The sequence below is a fragment of the Trachypithecus francoisi genome, unplaced genomic scaffold (genome assembly GCF_009764315.1).
Source record: "Trachypithecus francoisi isolate TF-2019V2 unplaced genomic scaffold, Tfra_2.0 Lachesis_group11, whole genome shotgun sequence".
NCBI lineage: Eukaryota > Metazoa > Chordata > Mammalia > Primates > Cercopithecidae > Trachypithecus > Trachypithecus francoisi.
Genome location: NW_022681456.1, coordinates 92,148,549 through 92,169,129, shown reverse-complemented (window position 1 = coordinate 92,169,129; position 20,581 = coordinate 92,148,549). Strand labels below are relative to the sequence as shown.

The 20,581-nt window shown below is 39.9% G+C and overlaps 1 pseudogene; it reads right to left on the bottom strand.

The window, feature by feature from the left end:
* Window positions 1-6,495: 6,495 nt before the first annotated feature.
* Window positions 6,496-6,822, bottom strand: LOC117090886 (annotated as a pseudogene).
* Window positions 6,823-20,581: the final 13,759 nt, after the last annotated feature.

Here is a 20,581-nt window from a genome sequence, read left to right as displayed (position 1 = left end):
TTTTGCCATGTTGGCCAGACTGGTCTTGAACTCCTGACCTCAGGTAATTCGCCCGACTTGGCCTTCCAAAGTGCTGGGATTACAGGCATGAGCCACCGTGTCTGGCCTGGAATGCTTAATTCTTAATATTCATACGATGCTTTATAGGTGAATAATAATATTGGATATCATTGATTAAGGGCTTAGCTTGTGACAAGCACTTACACAAAAAATTATTTAACAAATATTTATTAAGTGCCTAGTATGTGCAAGGAGCTGTTCTAGTTTCTGGAGATATGTCCTTAAAAAAGACAAAAAATCCTTCCCTTATGGAGCTTGCATTTAGTTGGGGAAGGTAGAATATACACAAAATAAATAAGTAATATATGTTATTGGGTCAAGTGGTGTTAAGTGCATGAGTGTACGATTATTCGCAGAGCTTGCAAAATAATTTCACAAACATCATTAACTCATTTAACAAATATTTATTGAGAATACAATATATACCAGCCATTGTGCTCATAACAACTGTATAGTTGTTAGCATTTTAAGACCAAAATACTGAGATTTAGACTGGTTCAATGATCTTTCCCAGGTAATAGAGCTGAAGGCAGGGCAGGATGGGTTTACACCTGCAATTCCGGCACTTTGAGAGGCTGAGGTGGGAGGATGGCTTGAGGCCAGGAGTTTGAGATCAGCTTGGTCAACACAGAGAGACCCTGTGTCTGCAACATATATATATACAGCTGGTAATGTGCAGAGCCAGGACCCAACGCCGTATTTTCAGTTTCTAAGTGTAGTCCTCTTTCTGATGCAATAGCTGCAACTTAAAAATCTGAGCCTTGAAGCTTCCTTGTTTCTTCTTTCAATCCTTCTGTTGCTATAAGAGTGAAATAAATATGTTTCTGGGGAAGTGGATTTCTACCTTCAGGGCCTCCTGGACATGTGTGTTGCTTGGGCAATATTTTGTCTTCAGTTAGATGAGTTTGGATAGCTTAAAAAGTCATTGTGACTTGCAAAATAAATGTTTTTAAACCTTTACATTCCTAAACTTCTCTTTAAATGACTTTAAAGAAAAACATTTACTGTAATGTTCCCCTCTCTGTTTCATATTCTTTACTTAATTTTATTCCTTCAATTTCCTCTGATCATATGAATTTAAAAATTAGGCCCTTTGACTCTTTTATAAACTGTATTTGGAGGCTCTGTCAAACCTCAGTGAGACTTTGCTGGATTCTTAAAAGCCCATGGCTCTCTGAATTCATCCTTTACATGAGAAAGCAGGGGAGATTCTTGGAAATAATCTGAGCTGACATCTCTTTCTGTTGTTTTACAACAGTTTCCCAAAGTTTGCAGTTTTAAGCAAATTTAGTAAAAAAGTCAGCACACAGAGTTGAAAATGGTAGAGTTGTAGGCCAGGGAATTCAGCCTTCTTATCCTGAATACTTACATATGGATTTTTCTTTAGATGTATTTTTAACACTGTCTCCTTCGCTTTTATTTTTGCCACAAGGTAAACTCACCTCCAGTAAATAGTTTTGAAATTATTTTAAACCAGGGCGAATGCAGTGAGAAAGCATAGTTAAATGAACAGAGCATAGTTAAAATGAACAGAGCATAGTTAAAAAATTACAATGAACAGAGCATAGTTAAAAAAAAATAGTTGAGTGGCTTGGGTATTTTATAATCTTTAAAAAGATACAAAAGCAATAATCTTTAAAAATACAAAAGCAACTTTTGTTCAATGTAGACATTGTCACTGTTTATATTTTGGTATGGCCTATCCTTTCAGACATGTTTTTCCCCTGTAAAAAATGGGATCATATGTTGTGGACTTAATTTCTTTTTTCTTTGTCTACATCATTTTTATGGCTCTTTAGTAGACTGACATATTATGATTTATCTAACCATTTGTCTATTGACCATTTAAATTATTTCCAGTTTTTTTACTCTTATTAATAATTTACAGTGAACATCCTTAAAGTAAAATAGTTGAATACATCTGTGATTATTTTCTTAAACTAGTTCACAGAAGTTGAATTGTTAGGTCAAAGTGTATGTGGAATTCGAAGGCTTCTGTTAGTCAAATTGTCCTCAAAATTCTGTATTCCCATAAGTAATATATGGTGAGTTAAAACATTGGGTAAGAAACTATTAAATGCGAACCAGGTGCAGTGGCATGGTGCCTGTATTTCTAGCTACTTGAGAGGCTGAAGCAGGAAGACCACTTGAGCCCAGGAACTGGAGACCACAGTGCTCTATGACCATGCCTATGAACAGCCACTGCACTCTAGCCTGGACAACATAGCAAGGCCCAGTCTCTAAAACAATCAAGTGAAAATCAAAAAACCACTAAACGCATGATACATAATACATAATCTAAGAAAGCACAATGCATAATTTAAAAAAGAAGAGTTCTGATCACAACCACTAGCAATATTCTGTTCCTTCATTTAGGGGGATTTTCTATTTGAAAACCATCCCAAAGAAAGAAAAATGATGCTGGCTAACACGGTGAAACCCCGTCTCTACTAAAAAACACAAAAAACTAGCCGGGCGAGGTGGCGGGCACCTGTAGTCCCAGCTACTCGGGAGGCGGAGGCAGGAGAATGGCGTAAACCCGGGAGGCGGAGCTTGCAGTGAGCTGAGATCCGGCCACTGCACTCCAGCCTGGGCTACAGAGCGAGACTCTGTCTCAAAAAAAAAAAAAAGAAAGAAAGAAAAATGAAACACCATTACAACTGAGGTCTATGTAGTATACTGAACTGGTAATCTGAAAATCTGGTCCCTAGCCCTGGCTGTGCTGCTCATTTGACGTGTATGGCTCTGCCAGCCAGTTATTCTACCTGGGACTAGTATTCTTTTTTCATAGTGTGACCATATATCTTGCTCTATGTCTGTGGCACAAGCATAATAATTAATAGCATTTTCTTTTACTCTCAAAGTGGACAGTGAAGTTTGTGCTTGTCCACTTACCTCTGTGTGAGAGGTGTTTCCACTGTTAAAATGGACATATGTTATTTTGCCTGCCCGGCTTCTTCCCCCTGTTGTTTTCTGTTGTGGAGCCACTCTCTCCCATCATCAGTCAATGTGTCTACAGCCTAAGTCTATCCCAGACACATGGCCAGCGTGGGCCAGTCAGAGCACCACAGCCTCTTGGACTCAGAGATGAATCTAAAAATAGCCATGTGACCCAAATCAGGCTCCTGTGAGCTGTCCTCCTGGATTTCTGCGGGGCTGGTGGTGTGCTGGCTCATACTGGTACACAAGAGCCATTTATTACATTTCTAGAAGTTTTGCCAATCAGTTGTTAAACACAGCCATTATTAACAATTGGATTATATAAACTTACAATTAAAGTATATTAAAACAAAGGTAGGTGAATACTTCAAACTCACAGCTGCCTTATCTATATCTTATACTTTACTATAAGTATTTTTTACTATATCTTATATTACCTATCATCTTGAGTTATTTATGTGTTTTGACTCTATATGGTGGAAATACTACAGAATGGACTACTGCACATCTCTTCTCAACTCCATGTTTAGTGATGTCAAGTTGGTAGGTTGAAATTGGCCAGCGTGGGAGTATTTACACCCTGGAAATTGGCAAATGTTATGAAACAGATTTTTTTTTTTTCCTGGAAAGTTAAACACTTACCTTCACATCACTGGCTTGAACTAACGGGAAAGGGGCTTTTGCTTTTTACTTTGTTGCTATGCTGATAAAATATAGTTCTGGAGTAGCAGGAGGGCCGTTTTGGTCATTTGGGGAGGGCTTGCCCAAGAACTATGCTAGTGAAAAGAAAAGTAGAGCTGAGGGCTACAGAATGATGGGATTCTTATTTTTCCTTTGCATTTATTGAGGTATAATTGACAAATGAAAATAGAGGCAAGCTTGGTGTGGTGGTTCATTCCTGTACTCTCAACATTTTGGGAGGCTGAGACAGGAGGATTGCTTGAGCTCTGAAGTTTGAGACCAGCCTGGACAACATAGCAAGATCCTGTCTCTACAAAAAATTAAAAATTTAGGCCAGGTGCAGTGCCTTATGCCTGTAATCCCAACACGCTGGGAGGCTGAGGTGGGCGGATCACCTGAGGTCAGCAGTTTGCGACCAGTCTGGCCAACATGGTGGAATCCTGTCTCTGCTGAAAATACAAAAAAAACAATTTAGCTGGGCATGGTGGCGCATGCCTGTGATCTCAGCTACTCTGGAGGCTGACGCAGGAGAATCACTTGAACCCGGGAGACAGAAGTTGCAGTGAGCCGAGATTGCACTGCTGCACTCCAGCTTGGGTGACAGAGCAGACTCCATCTCAAAATAAATAAATAAATTAATTAATAAAATAAAAATTTAGCCATGTGTGGTGGCATGCACCTGAAGTCCTAGCTACTCAGGAGGCTGAGGTGGGAAGATCACTTGAACCCAGGAGGTGGAAGCCACAGTGAGTCAAGATCGTTCCATTGCACTTCAGCCTCAGTGACAGAGCGAGACAGACCCTGTCTCAAAAAAAAAAAAAAAAAAAGACAAGACTTAATATATATGAGCATTTGGTATTTTAGTTGGATGAGAAACTGGCTGAATCCCCATTAGGTTTCTATATTTATAAATAAAAGTCTTTAGATAATACAGACTCTATGATCTGCAAGATTCCCTTGTAGCTTAATAATATCTGATTTCAAAATTAAATAAGAGGGGGAACTTCTTAGATAATATTTGAGTGCCCGTAGTTACTATCTTTGACAAGAAGTCAAATAAGGCCGGGCGCGGTGGCTCAAGCCTGTAATCCCAGCACTTTGGGAGGCCGAGACGGGCGGATCACGAGGTCAGGAGATCGAGACCATCCTGGCTAACACGGTGAAACCCCGTCTCTACTAAAAAAATACAAAAAACTAGCCGGGTGCGGTGGTGGGCGCCTGTAGTCCCAGCTACTGGGGAGGCTCAGGCAGGAGAATGGCGTAAACCCGGGAGGCGGAGCTTGTAGTGAGCTGAGATCCAGCCACTGCACTCCAGCCCGGGCAATAGAGCGAGACTCCGTCTCAAAAAAAAAAAAAAAAAAGAAGTCAAATAAAAAATATTCTGTAATGAATTCACAAAATTTGTCTTCACTCAAACATTCAATCCTGTGTAATGTTAGCATTAAATGTCTTATAGCCAAAATTTAAGCCATAAGACAGATGAAATAAACTGATGTTAATAATTTTGCTCATTTTACAAGATTTTCCCCCTTCTTTTGAAAATAAGTTTAAGCTGATCCACTTTAAAACCAACTTTTAATTATCCTCAGATAATGATTATTATCTATATTCAACCACAGCACTGTGTCTAGAAAGCCCTATTAAGATATAGTTACTTTGCATTTTAGGAACACTGTGCTTTCTCCCTTTTAAATATTGATTTCATTTTACTAGCGTGATGTCCCCATGGTGCACCCTGAGGTGGTGTTTCTTAATTAGTGAATGAGTCTGGAGTAGGTCCTACTGAGATATTAGGAATATTCTCCAATTTGACACAGCTGAAGTACATATTTCACATTTTATTCCTGGCTCACTGTAGCTATGACCCATCTCACATATTGTTGATTCAAAAGAATCAAAATCCCATCGGTGTGTTCGTATTCTGGTACTTGACTGTTGATAGCTCAGAGGTGTTGGTGGTTAATAGTCAACATTCACAAAAATCTTATGAGGCCAAACCTCATAACTTGCCAAGTGCTACGATGGTTTAAATTTACCATCCGTGAAATAAAGTGTTCTTTTCTTTCTGTGGCTTAAAAAGATGTTAGAGAAAGTCTGTTTTGATTTGGATGATTATATTTAGAAATAAACTAAACAACAGAAACCTTGACACTGCCATTATTAGCTCTACTAGGGGTTTCCTTGTCAATAGCTGGTTGGCTCCTCTTAATTCTATTGCTAGTTTGCCTTTTTTTCAATAGTCAGGTGTTATCTTGCAACTATAACAAAACAAGCTATTTAAATTAACGTGAATGAGAACTGTGATGTATTGGAACAAAACAAGCACTTTTGGGGACTGACCTTGAGTTAATTCCTTGCATCAGCATTTTCATTTCCCAAAGTGTGTTCCAAGAACCCTAGTTAGGGAAACATTTCATGTCAGTATTTCTCAGTGTGCAGATCAGCTGCATCTGAACTACCTGGGGTGTTAAAGTACAGGCTCCAGGGCTGCTTCTGAGGGGCTTGGTAATATGAATTTTCAACAGTTTCTCAGAGTGATTCATATGTACTTTGGCAAAAAGGGATCTAGTAAATTTCTGAATTCCTTTTTTTTTTTTTTTTTGGTTTTTCCTCTTTTTTTGTTTTGTTTTGTTTCAACAAATGTGCACCACGATGTTTCAACAAGTAAGGCAAATCTATGAATGTGAAACCTGCAGTTTGCAATATACCACATTTAGAACCCAGGGTAGGTGAATCAGACAGAGGTGGTGGTCATTCTAATTAAACAATTGGTAATTTCACGACGAGTTGATTTGCAGCATCAAAAGTCTCCACTTAAGGTTCTTTTTTCTTGATGATCAGAGGTCTCACGTTGACTCCAGTCTCTTCCTTGTGTTTTGTGTGAGACCCATCACAGAATGGGAACTTTTTGGACCTCCAGCAACGGCAGTACACAGTTTTATCTCCCAAATCTTCCATGTCAAAAGCATGTACTATCTTGGGATTGTCTTTCTGGATGTGAAGGTTTATCATAGCTTTATTTTGATGATCTTGAACATAAAATCTTTTGTAAGCTAGATAACCAATTGCAGCTGTCCCAGCAGCAATGGTAACTGCTGTGATCCATTCAACTCATCTGCTGGAACCGGAAGTCAGACTCATGGCGCCGTCGCTTACAAGGCATGTGCACTATGACACCGAGCACAAACGGGTTCGTGCGGCCAGCAAGAGTCAAGGTAGGTGCCAGCGGGGTACTAAGGGCACTGACTCCGTGCGGCTACCACCGAATTACTTTCTTGACTTACAGACTACATTAACAAATTAAAGTATCTGAAAAGGATCTGAAAAGTCCTGTAGTAGAGACCTGTTTAACTTTTTTAAACCCAGGATTTTCTCAAATTGTTTGATTTTTCAGTGTCTTTTGTTTTTGTTGAGACAGAGTCTCACTCTCTTGCCCAGGCTGGAGTGGAGGGGTGTGATCTTGGCTCACTGCAACCTCTGCCTCCTGGTTACAAGATATTCTCCTGTCTCAGCCTCCCAAGTAGCAGGGACTACAGGTGTGTGCCACCACACCTGGCTAATTTTTTGTATTTTTAGTAGAGACAGGGTTTCACCATGTTGGCCTGGCATCAAACTGGTTGCAAACTCCTGGCTTCAAGTGATACAACCACCTAGGCCTCCCAAAGTGCTGGGATTACCCATGTGAGCCCTACCACGCCCTGCCTCAAATTGTTTTTGGTTACAGAGTTCTTTTTTGGGAGGAACATCTGTTAGTTGATCAAATACTATTGGGAAAAGTTACTCTATCTAATAGCATAATAATTGTAGATTGTTGTAATTTCTTGCTAGTTTGATACTGAATTACTGTAGTGTCTTGCTATAAGCATTAGACAGACATCTGAGTGTGAATCCTGAATTTTGTACTGTTGGTTCAGTTACCTAGCAGTTATGTTCTCTTAATCCTAAGAGAGATAGAGCGAAAGAGTGAGTTAATACCAGAAACATAGCTAGAAAAATAAACAAGCGTGTCTGATACTATCATATTTTATGAAGAGTGAGGTATGTGAATACTTCTGGCAATGTATTTTGCCCAGACATTCTACCTCCTGACTCTACACCTCCGGAGAAGAGATCTGGTTGCCATTTAACAATAGAGTATACAGAGGGAGGAGCAAGGAGCTCTTCCAGAAATGCCAATCCAGTAGAACAATGAGAAAGAAGTAAACACATTTGAGCAGGAAATAGGATGGAAGTGAAGTAATTCTTCACTCTGCAGCAGAAGTGGTGAAAGGCAACCCCAGTTTTTCTTCTCACCATTCTCCCATTAGGCACAAACAGCACAGAGCCAGGCAGTAAAGAAATGATAAAGGAGGACTGAACTTTAAGACCTTCTCTCTGGGTTTGGGACTGCCTTTTGCTTGGCTCTAGAACTAGAGGGATGAAGATGGGTCCCGAGTAAAGGAAGTAGGGCACAGATAAGCTGGAGGGAGAGAGAAGGAGACCTCTGGGTTTCCTTTCAAATTGTCTGGGTTTATTGACCAGGATAGAGAAGGAGATCAAATCCTGGGCTTGCTCTTCCCATCCCTGACCACACAAGGCATTTCATTTCTCCATGCTTTTGCATGCCTTGTCTCCTTTGTTTCTTCTTTTCTTTCTTTCCTTCCTTCCTTCCTTCCTTCCTTCCTTCCTTCCCTCCTTCCTTCCCTCCCTCCCTCTCTCTTTCTTTCTTTCTTTCTCTCTTTCTCCCTTTCTTTCTTTCTCTCTTTCTCCCTTTCTTTCTTTCTTTCTTTGTCTCTCTCCTTTACCTAGGCTGGGGTACAGTGGCCTGAACACGGCTCATGGCAGTCTTGACTTCCGGGGCTCAAGCAATTCTTCTGCCTCAGCCTCCCAAGTAGCTGGAACCACAGGTGCACATCACCACTCCTGGCTTTTGTGTGTGTGTGTGTGTGTGTGTGTGTGTGTGTAGAGACAAGTCCTTGCCATCTTGCCCAGACTTGTCTGGAACTCCTGAGCTCAAACCATTCTCCTACCTTGGCCTCCCAAAGTACTGGGATTACAGGCGTTAGTCACTGTGTCCAATCCTGCCTCCTTTATTTCAAATGCCTTTACCTTGCTTTCTCCCACTATGTGCCCATGGAACTTTGCTGATTTTTCTAACTTAACCTCATAATATTATATTGATGGTATGCAGCAAGATTGGGAGCTTTTTGAAGGGCAGAGATAATGTCTTATTTATCTTGAATATCTTGTGCTAGGCTCAGCTTCTAGAATAAAACAGCTTTTCAGTTAATGTTTGTGGTAGCCAGGGAGATCAGAAATCTCAACAGGATGCCTCTAAATAATCTTTAGAGTACTCATGTAGAGTTCAGTGGTATAGAGCTTTAGAGCTGGAGGTTATCTATCTGTAGACCCTCTTTATTTTACAGATAGGGCAGTGATAGTTCACTCAAGAGGCAAGTGGTGACCTAGGACTCAAGCCTCCTACCTCTCAGTCCTATGTTCTTTTGACTCCCCCAAGGTGGTTTGTATAATTTAAAAAACCCCACAAAACTCACACTACCCAATGCTGCATGACCCTTTATGAATTACAGTATAAAGCAACATTTCATTTAATATTTGCATCAGTGAAAAATGCAGAGATATTGAGCTAGAAAGTGATTTAAGGAGGATGTCCTGCCTCCACATAGAATTTGTTCCATTTCTGATTTTTTGCATCCTGTTGTGTGCCTTTCCAATTCTTGGCTTAGCTTGGAAGCTGCAGTTAAAAAATGCTGGGTGCGAAGCTATTCTCCTGGTACTTTCAACTTTATTGGAAAGAGAACGTCTCATAAATCACATAAAGGAACTGGGGCCTGTAGGATTGCTTAGTTGCCAAGTGAATGCTGATTGATTGCTTTGGAAAATATGTACATTTTCCAGGAGCTTATCTGAAATAAAATAAAGATTCATACTTTCTCAGACTGAGCTCCCACTCCACCAAATTTCAGTCATAGTCTGGTCATTTTAATCCAGTGAAAGGACAGTTAAATGAACAGTGTAAGCATTAGAAGTGTAGTAAAAAATGTGAACAGCAAAACACAATGTTATTTCAAATGGGGAAAGGTTTGGAACAACAAAAATGCTCCTAACTAAACATAAAATTAGAACCAGATTCAGTTGTTATGGCTCGTGTCGACTTAAACTTCTGCCTAATAATAGCCAGCATATCAGAGTGGAGAAATTGTTGGGAAAATCATGTTATCAAATGCTATTATCAATCCCATATCAGGAAGCAGTGTGAATTAGGATTTCAGGAGAACTGAAATTGTGTGTGACCACAGAGAGTGAAATTAAGTGGGAGGAAAACATTTGGATCTTAATCCTTTGAGGTCACAGAAACTGTTGAAAATCTATGAAAGCTGTGAACCTTCTCCCCATAAAAATTCACGTGCATATGAAAGCTTTCAGACCCATGATGCCCATAGGGTGCTGGGAGCCTACGTTAAGTACCTCTTATTTAACTATTTTTCCTAGAATTTCTGGTTTCTATATGTGGCGGATCTGCCTGGCTGGCACCTGGAACTTCCAGCCCGTTCATACACATACACTCTAGGGCCAGGTTGTAGCAAAAAAAAAAAAAAAAAAGGGACAGAATATCTGCTGTGAGGCTGATTCCGTTTTACTCAGGGTGAACAGAGGTGGCCTTAATCCCCTACAGATTTCCTTTACTTTGTTGTTGTGCAGAGGGATCATCTGGCAGAGATTTTAAATTTTCTCAGCACTTATTTATACTTTCATTTACAGTGTGTCTGAAAGGAAAATGCAAACTTTTAATTGGACTGACTTGGTAACTTGGTTTAGTGGTAGGCTGGGTTCAAAATTGCTCCATCCCCGTTTACCAGATGATTACAATTTACATGGGTAGCAAGTTCTGCTTTATCTTGGAGATAAACAGTTTAAGAGATTTTCTAGTCTTCATTCATTACCATTTCATCTGAATTCATCTCTAGTGAACTAAAGAAGACTTCTGTTGTATGATTAGCTTAGTGAACATGATGATGCTTTCCTGAACAGACATGGGAAAGGCAGGTGGATAATAATAGTCTACAGCACTTTTTGTTTATCCAGAAATCTGCCATCCCTAGGAGGTTGACATATAATCCCATACTTAATCTGTCATCCATACTTTATGTAATAATATAATAATAATGATAATGATAATCATTTACACTTATATAGCTACTTTCATCTAGGGTATCTTAAAGCTTTACAAACACTAATTAATTCTCCTGGTCTCCCTGTGAACTAGGTAAGGCCCATTTTACAGGTGAGGCAATTGAGGCACAGAAAGGACGAATGGCTTTCTCAAGGCCCTTGGGTACTGAATGGCAGAGAGCTCTGTACTTCCAGTTGTCTAGAGCCAGCTGCATCTTCTGGGTGAGTGAGTGGGAGGGACAACACCAGAATAAGGTCCTCTAAGACTTAGTTACCTAAACCCAAGTAGTGCATAGAAGCTCTGGGAGAGTTTCCAAAGTATACGCTTTTTCATCCCCAGCACACACATGCACAGCCTGTGAGTGGTTGTTTTTGAGGTCTAAGCAGTAGAGGTGGAGTTAAAGTTGGCTGTCATATATCTTTGGATAGGAAGGAAAGGAAAGAACATGGGCAGAGAGTTGCATTTTAAGTGGATGTTGCTAAATGCATCAGCCTACTCTACACTGAATCACAGTAGTCTTGACTTTTGACTTGTTTTATTCTGTTCCACTATATGAACCATTTGATGTGTACATAACAAGGATGCAATGATTAAAGACTGTCTAGTATGCAATTGGCAAAGCACCTAATGGAAACTAGCTTCTCACTGTTTCCAGGCATTTTGGTTTCAGAGAATCCTTGAAATTCTCCCAAATGGGCGTTGCTAAATTCCAGGGAAAATGATGTTTAATGAGTGCTTCTCTCTCTCTTTAATTGCAAGAAGAAATAGACAAATGAGGGCTTATCAAATGTTAATATGCATACCAGTCACCTAGGGATCTGTTAAAATACAGATTGTTGCTCAGTAATTCTGGAGTGGGGCCCAAGATCATGCTTCCAGGTGATGTCCATGCTAATGGTCCCTATAGCTTGCTCTGAATAGCAAGACCCTACACTACTGTTTACAATTCCAATGAGCTTATTCCCACAACATACTGCTCTGGAGGAAGCTTTGGTCAATTGGAGTGAGGCCTGGGCTTAGAGGACCAAGGCCTGGTTTGGAAAAGTGCTTCTGCTCTTTATTATCTAAGAGGTTTGAGACCCTAAACCTTTCAGAACCTCAGTTTTCATATCTTTAAATGAAGATCATTAATTGCTCCTTTGCAGATTTGTTATGCAGATGAATAAAATAACCCAGTTGAGAGTCTGGCATGTGCTGGCTGGGTGCAGTGGCTCACGCCTGTAATCCTAGCACTTTGGGAGACTGAGGTGGGCTGATAGCTTGAGGTCAGGAGTTCAAAACCATCCTGGCCAACATGGTGAAACCCTGTCTCTACTAAAAATACAAAAAACTTAGCCAAGCATGATGGCGCATACCTGTAATCTCAGCTACTTGGGAGGCTGAGGCAGGAGAATCGCTTGAACCCAGGAGGTGGAGGTTGCAGTGAGCTGAGATGGTGCCACTGCACTCCAGCCTGGGCAGCGAGAGTGAGACTGTCTCAAAAAAAAAAAAAAAAAAAAGTCTGGCACATGCTATAACTCCACAGATGTTGATTCATTCTCTGGGCTCCCCACTTTACCCTGTCTGGTTACATTCTCTAACAAATACTTCAAAGTTTTCCCTCTATATCTGCTGTAATCAGTAACTATATTTTATCTATCTTGGCTTTTTCCTATTATTTTACCTCTAGATTCTTTCTCTTAAACATGTATAAGCCAACATCAAATGTTAATATGTCTCTCAATATCAAAATGCTTTTCTTAAACTAATTTCTTATCTTGTTAACTATTATAAACTTACCTCTGCCTTCCTGGGTTCTAATTTGATCTAGGTCATGCAACACAAGTGAGACTGTATGGTATTCATTTAGTAAACAAGTATTTATTAAGCACCTACTATGCCCTGGGTATATATACCACTGAGAATAAGATAGACATTTTTTGTGTGTGTGTTGTTTTTGTTGCCTCTGTTTAACTGTTTGAGCCATAATGAAGTCTCTCTTTAATTCTCCATTTATTGATGAAGACTTTCTCTCATTTTCTTCTAGTTTCATTTTTGTCTCTTCCTCTTGCCCACACTTATCCTTTAGATCTTTTCCCTCTGAATCTATCAGACTGACTAGAAAATTCTTTCCTAAAAAGTCTTTACAAAACTCATTTTGTGTGAAATGGTTTTGATTTTTAATAAAAAGCAACAGTGAAAGTTAAGTATAGTATATGCATGGGAAAAAATGTCTGAAATAACACGTACCTCACTGTTAACACTGGAACTGGTGAGAGGAAACTTTCACCTTTATCTTTATGTACTTTGGCATTTTGGGGAAAAAAACTCTCCCCCTTACATTCAGCAGATTATATTCTGTAACACAGAAAAGAGAATGAGAAAAAAATATGGACCACGCATGGTGACTCATGCCTGTAATCCTAGGCACTTTGGGAGGCTGAGGTGGGCGGATCAGCTAAGGTCAGGAGTTTGAGACCAGCCTGGCCAATATGGTGAAACCCCATCTCTACTAAAAAAAAGAAAAATGCAAAAATTAGCCGGGTGAGGTGGCAGGCACCTGTAGTCCCAGCTACTCGGGAGGCTGAGGCAGGAGAATGGCGTAAACCCGTGAGGCGGTGCTTGCAGTGAGCCGAGATTATACCACTGTACTCCAGCCTGGGCGACAGAGGGAGACTCCATCTAAAAAAAAATAAAAAGGTATGGATTGATGGACAGCAAAAGGAAGGATGAAGAAAAATGAAAATGAAACTTACAATCTTCAAATTTGCCCACATTCCCACCTGTAGTTTTATGTCTCAATTGCTGAGTCTGTTATGTAGGTTTCAAATCACTGGTTGGCATGAAAGCAATACTAATAGTAAAACAAGAGGAGGCATTTTTACAAGAGACAGCACTACCCAGATGGATTTTGATAAGGTTGGTATGTACCCCAAGAGGTCATAATTAACCACATCAAAGAAGGAGTGGCTTGTTAAGCAAATGGACTTTATCTTGCCATCTGCCAAAAAATGTACCAAATGCTCTTAGTTTGTCAAAAAATATCTGCACTTTTGGAACCAAGTCTTCATAGCTTTGAACTGACGAATGCGATTGAAGAAATACTTTTATTACTTACACATTTGACCTCTCATTCTTTATTTGGCACCTTGCTTCTCTTATGTCCTCCTCGCTTGGACACATCATCTACAATTTATGTAAATGAGAAAGCACTGGGTCATGGCTTAATTGGGAACAGAGAGGAGTTATCTGACGAAAACAGAGCAGGAAGAATTTAATTTCCCTAGCTCATAGTCAATTTTCATCCTACCAGCTGGCATGCTGGAGTGAGTAGTTGTTAGAGAATTGAACGTAGACAAATCTAACGTAGGCATAACTGCGTTAGAATTTAGGTAGGACTCAACCTGGTTTCTGATTAGAATCCTCTGGGGAGGTTTTTGCAGATTAAGCTTGATTTAATTGGCCAACTTTGGAATTAATAAAAACAACAACCAAACAAAACAACAAGCACAAAACACCTCTCCAGGTATCTCTAATGTGTAGCCAGGAGAGCTACTTCTGGGACTGAGCCAGCCTTGTACGAGGTCTTTGGACTACACAGCTTTTAATTAGAGACCACATGGTTCTCTTAAGGAATAATAGATACTCTTTAAATTTATTCTTTCCTGTGATTTTTGGTTTCAGGTACCTTTGAAAAATAATTATAGATGTAAATGAATAGATTTGAATGGCCCAAGAATGTACTGAACATTTACGATTTGTTTCAGCCTTGGTACTTTTACTTTACATATATAAAGCTCTAATATTATATTTCTCTGTAATTAATACTTAAGTCTTAAATATTATTTAATGAAGTAGTTCACCTTTATTTCTGCAATGATTATTAAATTATCAATCTTTTTCAAATGCAGAATAAAAATTTGCCTACCCTTGACTGTAAGTTTCTGGCTAGCACTGGAGTTTCTTTCACTGGAGGCATCTTCCTTAGATTCTTTGCCGCCTCTTTTTGGTGGTGCCATACTAGTTAGATGTACCTCTATTTCTTTTAGATTTAATAAAGGTATTGGAGGATATTCTTGATGTTTTGTGGTTTTTATTCTGTTTCTTCATTTCCAATATTACTTGGGGATATTTTTTGTCTATGCTGTTCCCTATTCTGCCCCTTTCCAGGGAGTTCTGGGCACAGCATTTTAGAATGTACAGAGGTAAACCAGAATGTGCCTCATCATGCATAATCCACATGCCAAAAGATCTGCAAACCATGTTGGGTGGTGAACATTTGAAGGAAATGAAGGCAATTGCCCAAAGAAATTATGATGTGAAATTATATGGTAAATGATAACTTCCTTAATATGTTTTCTTCCTTAATAAAATGAATTCTCCATATTAATTAAAGAAAACCCAGATCCTCCGAGCCCCTAACCCTGTTCCTTGATATGCAACTTCCTTTAGGTCAAGGATGATACTCATCATTCACCTGTTGCCACTTCCTCTGTTGTATTCATGATTGATAGGAGGACTAATTGGTCAAAGCATTATTTCCTGCTTGAATCTGGATGTGGCTACAGGCAGCCACCACTAATTGATTGGTATTGGTGTTGAAGATGACATTATGTGTAATTCCTACCTTAAAGGTCTCTTGCTAATTAGTGCTGCCAGGAGGACAATTCTGCCCTTTACACCAAGGGGGCTTCATGATCTATATTTAAATAAGTCTCCTGCAATACCCAGATAACAGCTGAGACAAGACTAGAATATTTATTAAGACTGTAATTAAGTCTAAGTCACTAACAAGGTGGAAATAGAATAATATAAAACTAGATAATCTTGCCCATTCTTCCCTAACCCATCCTTAGCCTGAGATCCTCTAGCAGGATACCTTTTTGTATATCTCCTGGTTTTTCTCCATGAGAAAGAGAGAATTTTAAACTCCTAATCCTTTGGAATAGTTCAGAATCCTCAGGACTTAAAAATTTAGATCCAAGAAAATGAAGTCCCAAGAGAGAGGAATTGTTCTATTTGTTGCTTTCTGAATTCTCGGTGAATTGCCTGATATTTCTGAAGACCGGCAACAGAATGTTCATGTGACATGACTTTAAGAGAGACCACACTTAACTACAATTCTACTATGACCTCAAATAGTCATAGAGCCACACTATTCAAGGTTATAAACGTTGTCTTTAAATAATTGAATATTTGAAGGTGTTAGTTTATTGCATATTGCTTCCAAGGGTCAGCTAGATCAGTGGGTAGAAATCAGAGGGGGGCCAGACCTGAGTTTAACAGAAGGTTATGTTTTCTACTAATAAGACATGCCCTAATGTTATTAAGCTGCCTTATGTTTTAGTGCTCCCAGTCACTAGGAAGATTTAGACAGTCTGGATTGCCCTGTGCCAGAGATGGAGTTGAGTGGACTCCTTTAGTAGATGGAAAATTGAACTTAATCTCCCTTCCAGCGAAAGACTCTTTGATAAGTTAGGCATAGCTACCCTACACGGTACAACAGGAGTATTTGTAAGGAGGTAATCTGTAAACCATTTGAACTTTTCTATCCTAACGGTTGCTGGCCAATGCAGGACTGATTATAGGTAATGATGATGCATCTGTAACTTCTAAGTGGGAAGGTCTTTGAGTTGGATTGGAAAGACAAGGTGATGAAAAATAATTGTGATAATACATACTGTTCCAGGTTTTAAGTGAGTATAACATAGTTGTATTATAATATAAAATTGTACAACTTAAAAATACACATATATGCAATCTATAATTACAAGTTTATGTGTACAACATAATCCATTTCTAAAAGAATTTTTCACATAATTTTGATCTTAAAATTGTAAGATGAAATATTATGTAACTAACATAACACTGCTACAGAAAATATATAATGTTGTGGGGAAATATTCCCCCACTACTGAGGAAAAGCAGATCATAAAAATAACATGAAGAATGATTCGATTCGACTTTTGATGGGGAAAAAGCATACACTTATGTTTTTAAACATAGATTAAAGGTGCTTTTAATTTTGTAAGAAAAAGGACTGGAAGGATGTACCTAAAAAAGTTTATAATGGATATTATAGGGGAGTAGAATTAAGGGTGACTTTTGTTTCTATTTTAAATGTTTTCTGAAATTTTCAAAGTTCTTAAAATAAGCAGACATTACCTTAGTGGTATCTTGGTTTTATATTTCTGCCATAACAAATCATTACAAACTTAATAGCTTAGAAACATGAATGTATTATCTTAGGGTTCTGCAGGTTAAGAGTCCAATGCAAATTTCACTGGGTTAAAATAAAGGTGTTCATTAGGTAAAATCAAGTGCTGCATTCCTTTCTGGAGGCATTATGGGTAAATCAATTTCCTCACCTTTTTCAGTTTGTAGAGGCTGACTGCATTTCTTGGCTCGTGGCCCCCTTCCTTCATCTTCAAAGGCTGCAAAGTTGCATCTCTCTGACCATTCTTTCATAGACGTATCTCCTCTGACGGGCTTCAACTAGAAAATGTTTTCTGCTTTTGGCATTCTCTTGATTAGTTTGAGTTTACCTAAATAATCTAAGATAACCTCCCCATCTCAAGGTCTGTATCCTTAATCACACTTGCAAAGTCCCTTTTGCCTAGTAAGGCAACACAGTCACAGGATTCGGGGATTATGACATGAATATTTTTGGTAGGGGAATGCATTGTTCTGCATACCACATGTGGTCAGGAAAAGAAAACATTTTGTAAAAATGTGTTGAATCCCTACTGAACTCATTCTTTCCAATAGAAACAAAGTCATACATGAGGCTATGCTCCAGGCTAGTCATCAGAGCCTCTGTGACCCATGATAGAGGGCACTTTACTTTTTCAGTGAACTTGTTCAAATGGTCCTGTTAGTGCTCTTACACATCAGTACCTGAAAGAAAGAACAATAACGAGTTCAAATGGTTTATAGATTACCTCTTTACAAATACACTTACGGTACTGTGTAGATGCACTATATATAACTTATCAAAGATTCTCCCTCTGAAAGGGAGATTTAGTTCAATTTTCCACCTAAGAAGGGAGTCCATTCAACTCCATCTCTGGCACAGGGCAATCCAGACTTTGTCTAAATCATCCCAGTGACTGGGAGCTCTCTATAACATAAGGCAGCTTACTAACATTAGGGCATGTCTTATTAGTAGAAAACATATCCTTCTGTTAAACTCATGTCCGGCTCCACTCTAATTTCTACCCACGGGTCTAGCTGACTGTATCAGGAGAATATATTCAGAGTTCCCAAGTGGATGCCAGGAACGTAACCCTCCCCCTTTTTTTCTCAGCCTCTGCTTTACTTTCTTCTTTCTCCCGTATACTTATTTTTGCCTCTCCCTTCTCCTCATATGTTTGGGAATACTGAGTGGAGATTCTGTTTTCAGTCCTTAGGTTGTGATTCCCGTGGCCTGTGGCATGAGTTCAAGTAGGATGGGGGTAGGAAGTAAGGAATAGCTGAGGAATTAGATGAGTTTGAGGGAAGGTAGCTGTGGGACCTCTTTTTTGGTGTCAATCTCTGAGGGTATCCTGGGAGGCTCCCTTTTCTCTCCTTTAGTTTTCCCCGTGGCCCAAGTGATTGACTCACCTGCTTCTTTTTAGCTATCTCCACTAGTGTCACTGAAGGCTTCTGTTACGTTAAAAGAAAATCTTTAGTCAAATTAAATTTAATGGAGTTTATTTGAGCGAAGAACGATTTGCCAATTGGGCAGCCAGGTAGGCTGATAGACTCCAGTGCGCAGCCACGTGGTGGAAGATTTATGGATGGAAAAAGGTAAGTGACATATAGAAAATGGAAATGAGGTACAGAAACAGTCAGATTGGTTACAGCTTGGCATTTGCCTTATTTAAACAAGGTTTGAACAGTTGGCTTCCTTTGATTGGTCAAAACTTGTTGATTGGCACAAGAGGAGGCTATAGTCTGTTGACACACCCAGTTAAGTTACAATTAACTATGTACAGAGAAACCTTTACGCAGAACTTAAAATATGTAGGCAGGCACCTTTAGGCTAAACTAAACTTGACTTAACAGTTCTTACTTGCTCACTGTGGAACAAAACAGTTGTTCATACAAGCCAGAGCCCTTCTGGAGTTTTCTGAGGGCTTTTCTTTTTTTTTTTTTTCTTTTTTTTTTTTTTATTATACTTTAAGTTCTAGGGTACATGTGCATGACGTTTATATCATGTATAACTCCCCAATGCAATCCCTCCCTCCTCCCCCCTCCCCATGATAGGCCCCAGTGTGTGATGTTCCCCTTCCCGAGTCCAAGTGATCTCATTGTTCAGTTCCCACCTATGAGTGAGAACATGCGGTGTTTGGTTTTCTCTTCTTGTGATAGTTTGCTAAGAATGATGGTTTCCAGCTGCATCCATGTCCCTACAAAGGACGCAAACTCATCCTTTTTTATGGCTGCATAGTATTCCATGGTGTATATGTGCCACATTTTCTTAATCCAGTCTGTCACAGATGGACATTTGGGTTGATTCCAAGTCTTTGCTATTGTGAATAGTGCTGCAATAAACATACGTGTGCATGTGTCTTTGTAGTAGAGTAATTTATAATCCTTTGGGTATATACCAGTAGTGGGATGGCTGGGTCGTATGGTACATCTAGTTCTAGATCCTTGAGGAATCGCCATACTGTTTTCCATAATGGTTGAACTAGTTTACAATCCCACCAACAGTGTAAAAGTGTTCCTATTTCTGAGGGCTTTTCTATCCAGCAACTGGGGACAGAAAGCTCTCACATGCTTCCTTCTACTTATCTTGTACTCGGGTTATATAGTCCCCAGGTGCTAGGGAAGGAGCGTTGCACAGAAAGGGCTGCCTCAGAAGCTGGGGCATGGGGAAAGGCCAGTGAGGGGCTCTGCTGTCCGGCCAGGCAGCGGCAGGTGTGAAGGAGAAAGTCTGCTTTCCCTCTGTGGGGTGAGCTTTCCTCCAGCCTAGGCCAGCAGAGTCCCAGTCCCAGGTGGGTGGATCCCAATCCACAGAGCAAGTCTGTCTCCTTACAATGTTCGAAAGATGGCGAGTGTATTGTTTTCTCATGTTCTGAGCTTGCTCTGTAATTAGTTGAGGAAGTGTCTGGAGAAGGCTTTTCGAGGACAAGCCTCAAGTTGTCCTCTTTTTTTGGTATTTAGGGGGAACATTGCCCCGACTAGGAACTAGGGCTTGCCTCCTGATGATTGTAAGCCAGAAATAAAATCCTAAACCCCTCAACTGACTGAACTGAACAGACCCCCCTCTTGGCCGAGGGGACCCTGGAGAAACCCCAAAAACGAAATTCCCGGCCATGACAGGAAGGGAGGCTGAACACACCTTGTTGTACTCTTTTGGGGTTTAGGTTAAAATAGAGATCATAAGACTGACAAAACAGAATCTTTGTGGCAATGGGATACCAAATTACAAAGAAGACCTAAGGCCATGCAAGGCAGGGGTTAAGTTACATCCTACAAACCATAAAATCTGCCCTCCCCCTTGTTTTTGAGGCAGAGTCTCCCTTTGTCACTCAAGCTGGAGTGCAATGGTGTGATGACAGCTCACTACAGCCTTGACTGTCTAGGCTCCAGGGATCCTCCTGAGTAGCTGTGACTACAGGTGTGCACCACCTTGCCAGGCTAATTTTATATTTTTTGTGAAGTCAGGGTTTTGCCATGTTGCCCAGGCTGGTCTCAAACTCCTGAGCTCAAGTGATCTGCCCACCTCGGCCTCCCAAAGTGCTGGGATTACAGGCGTGA